This window comes from Aplysia californica, unplaced genomic scaffold (genome assembly GCF_000002075.1).
Source record: "Aplysia californica isolate F4 #8 unplaced genomic scaffold, AplCal3.0 scaffold00397, whole genome shotgun sequence".
Taxonomy (NCBI): Eukaryota; Metazoa; Mollusca; class Gastropoda; order Aplysiida; family Aplysiidae; genus Aplysia; species Aplysia californica.
In genome coordinates this window covers 70179-74783 of record NW_004797667.1, presented here as the reverse complement: position 1 = coordinate 74783, position 4605 = coordinate 70179, and positions in this window count along the sequence as shown.

The window sequence follows — 4605 nt, the reverse complement described above, 5'->3', positions numbered from 1 at the left end:
ATCCATAACCATTAACCAAATGGAAATGACACTTTTGAAATCCGAACTGGCAATCTCCGTAAACTTTGTAAGACGGATGAGCCATGTTAATGGAGTTAAAGCAAGCACAATATAGATATTTGATTCATTGTCTTTCTGACAGGACAGATACATGATGAATCCCTTATCACGAGGGAGACGCCTGGTAGAGTTGAGTCTGACGAAGACAAGAGAAATTGTTAAAAAGACACTTGAGAAAGCCGTGGACGATGCCCACTGCACTCCAGCAAAACGGCCACGATTCAAATCTGTCATGGAGCCTCGAGATTGCCCAGGGCCGTCATCATCCACTCCGCGCCATCCAGGTGTCTTGAACATTTCTGTGTCAGAAATCGTTAATGACATTCTTCAGAATGACCCTGAATTTGAGAACTTTTCGTTTTCACTATTGCCAGATATTCCTACTGATCTAGAAAGCTCTCACGGAGAAGTGATTGACATCGGAATGGAAGACGGCGAGAGGCATATCGGTGTGTTGTGTGCAAAAGAAATGAATTCTTGTGACATGAATGGACACATGCGGCAGGAATGGGAAGACACTGATGAAGGGTTTGCAACTGTAAGAGATAAAGTCTATAATGAGGACATGGGGGAAAACTGCGGCGGAGATGATGGAGGAAACGAAAACCAGATGGAAAGAAATGGAATGAGTGAAGTAGTCCTTCATGGAAATAAAAGGAGTGAGGATGAAAATGATGAGCAACTGTGTGGAGCTAGTGGACAAATAGAGAACAGTTCTGGAAAAGCTGCTGAAGGATCGGAGACTGGTGAAATGGATAAGGTTTGCACCAAGAAGGGCGGGGGAGAAAGCGACGAAACGAAGGAAGACGAAAATAAAGGTAATGGAAAAGATGATTCGCAAATGACTGTGGATGGATGCCAAACGGAAGAAGATAATGATAAGAGTGATCATGATGGGGGACTTCCATTTCGTCATAAAAAGATTGGGGAGCACGGCTGGAAAAAAAATGAGAGCAGGTTGCTGAGAGAACAAGGACAAGAATATCTTAGCAGATCCAAGACGAAAGCTAAAACTCCAGCCCGCTCATTAGGAGGAAGATGCAATTGTAAAAAGAACCCATACCAGTGTAACAAACTTAATGATGAGGAAAGAGAAAGAATCTTTAAAGATATATGGAACCTCACATGGGCAGAGAAAAGGACGTTTGTCAGAGCATTCATCGAAAAGTATGATGTCCACCGTAGAACCGTTACAACAATGCCCGCTGAGCCTGTGTCCAACGACCAAAGTTTCAGAAAGCAAAGTACATTTAGTTACTTCTTGAGAGCATCTGACGGTGTGCGCAAAAGAGTATGTCGACAATTCTTTTTGTCAACCACCGGACTAAGAAAGTGGTGCATTAGAGACTGGGTGATAAATGAGCTGCCAAACAGGAATGCACGTGCGCCTGATGTATCTCCTCGCCAGGAAGACAGGGCCTTCTGTGTTGAAGAGTTCTTCAACAAACTACCCCGACTACCATCACACTACTGCAGGGCCAGCTCAACAAAACTCTACCTTGAGCCCCTTTTCCAAAGTTTTGCTGATGTGTACAGGCTCTACACGTCAAAGTGCAAAGAAATGAAGCGGCGTCCCCTGTGTCGTAAAGTGGTGAAACAAATTTTTGACGAACTTAATTTGGCTTTGTTCCGCCCTCGTAAGGATCAATGTGATGTTTGTGTGGGATATGACTGCGGCAATGTGGACGAACAAGTTTGGTTAGAGCATCGTGATCGCAAAGATGCCGCACAGAAAGCCAAAGCAGCAGACAAGGAGATGGCCATCAAATCTTTAACAGAAGATGAAAAAACCCTAGTGTGTTGTATGGATCTACAAGCTGTTCTTTTGACACCAAGACTCAAGGCGTCATCTCTTTATTACAAGACTAAACTGGCGGTTCATCACTTCACGTTTTATAACCTTGCTACCAGTGAAGTGATGGGCTACGTCTGGCACGAGGGAGAAGGTGCCCTCTCGGCAAACGAATTTGCGTCGTGCATAATTGACTTTTTGAAAAGCAATCCTGGCTACAAAAAGTACATCTTATATAGTGATGGATGCACCTATCAAAATAGAAATGCAACTTTGGCAAAAGCGCTTCTTTATTTTTCTACCAAGAACGGAGTTCAAATAGAACAGAAAATACTAGAAAAGGGGCATACTCAAATGGAGGTAGACTCTGTGCACAGTTGTATCGAGAGGAGGTTGGTGAACGCCCCTATTTATGTGCCAGCTCAGTACGTCGAGAAAATACAGTTAGCTCGCTCAAAACCCTTTCCTTACCAAGTGAAATATGTGCAACATCAGTTCTTCCAGGACTACACGCAAATTTCCAACCTGGATTCCATCCGTCCAGGCAGAAAGGTCGGAGACCCTTCAGTGGTGGACCTGAGGTGTATCCTGTACACTCCTGGTCAAAATATATCCTACAAACTGAGCCATGGAGATGAACCCTACCAAATCCTTCCAAGGGGGCGGAACCAACCAAATGGGGAGCTAATGGACCCAACATCACTCTACAGTTGCTCCCGGAAAATAAAAAAGGAGAAATACCAACATCTCCAAATGCTGAAAGAGGTGATGCCAGTTGACTATCATGCATTTTACGACACACTGTTGACTTAGTAACCCACAACGATGCTGATCAAGACAAAGCCCAGGAGCCTTTTTAAATTAATGCATTACATGTATTTAGGGAGATCTTTCAAACGCCTTAGGCCTACTTTCATTCTGATTGAGGAGGAAATCTTTTAAGGTCATTTAACAGATTACAAACTATGTCATTGTAAGAGCTGATTACTTTCAGTTAGTTGCCACACTTTTATTACCCATTTCTTTGTTTTTTTCTCTTTAGTTTCGGTTGGTTTGTAGTATTAAATTGACGCACAGCTCAATGTGTACAATGCTACTTAAGTTTATTTGATTCCACAAGATGTTACTTGTTGTTGCTTGGACGAAACTCTCTTCATTGAGCGTATCTGACTCATTAAATAATAAAGAGAAATCCCCGCACAATTCGTGGTATTTAGATCTATATAACAGTGCATGTTAATAAATGTACACTACTTCTTCACCCCCCACTTCACTTTTTCTGATTATCAGTCCTACTTTCTCCTGTCACAAAGTGGTTGTTTGTTTCCGTATGCCCTTCTTTACTTGAGTGTGAGTAATCATGAATGTTAAATACATGTACAAGAAGAAAATTTTAACCCCACTAGACACAATCAAATTATACCGTTTTCCACGTTCTCTCAATAGGACACCAGACATAATGATGCAAAGTGGTCCAATTGCAAAACTTTTTTGCATTCAACAGGGACTCGAACCCATACCCTCTCATCCCAGATAAATATCCTTAGGCCATCTTGCCAAAACTCTGCCCTGTATGGATTTCAAACAAAACTGCAGGTTTCTTAGACTGTTCCCGTAAACTGAAAAGATCTGCTACTGTTTTTCTCAACAACTTTAGTTTGGATTGGTTTGAGGCTTTGTTTACCACAAACAAAAGATTGATGCCATAACACACTTGATTATTGGGTGAAACACAGCTTAATTTTCTCGTCACATAGTCACAGTAGGTCGATGACTTCTCCGGGCACTGATCACTTGATGTCAATATCAAGCGAAACAGAAGCTAGAATGCCAGTTTTAAAGTTTCTGATATGATTCAACCTGTGATAAAATTCGAACCCACACCTCCCGGTAAGCAGGCTTATACCCAACCACCGATTCAGTAGAAGTGAAAATAAACAAATGGTCTCATTGCTTTGGTTCATTCAACACAGGCTTTCTTGCTTTGAGTTACACCATCCAGCCACTCATTGTCTCTTACAAAAGGCCAACTAAAGCAGATATCTTGTAATGCTGAAGCCTGTCGCTATACCTATTGCAGTATGATTTTTAGGTGTGAATCGACATGGACGAGATTCGAACCCACCTCAAAGCAATCAACTCATAGATTCAAACATCAGTTAAACTATCATAAGCTAGCTTGCCGTCCTTCAAGTAGATCTAGATCTAGATCTACACCTAGCCTAGATGAATCTAGATATCTATAGCAAGCGTCAAGCAGTGACACGCGCAGCTGTGCCTAACCGGCTACATGACGCCTCGTGTCACGGCTGTGCGGGGAAATGTCCTACGCGAACCGGCCACCTGCAGAGAACCGGCCACCTGCACTGCGCTGTTCATTTCTTGTGATTCCATAACCGGCTACATGCGTTTTAAAACAAACGGTTGCTGTAATTAAGACGAATCAAGTAGTAATGGGTCAGAACACTTATAACTTAACCTTTGAAAGATAAACATATACGATTATGCTACGCGTTTTAACACTAATCGGTTTTTTGTCTCTCCTGTAAAATTTGCCTTTCTGCATGTAGCCGGTTTGTGAATCCCATCGACGATATGTATGTTATGTATGTATGTTATGTATGTATGTTATGTATGTATGTTATGTATGTATGTTATGTATGTATGTTATGTATGTATGTTATGTATGTATGTATGTATGTATGTATGTATGTTATGTATGTATGTTATGTATGTATGTTATGTATGTATGT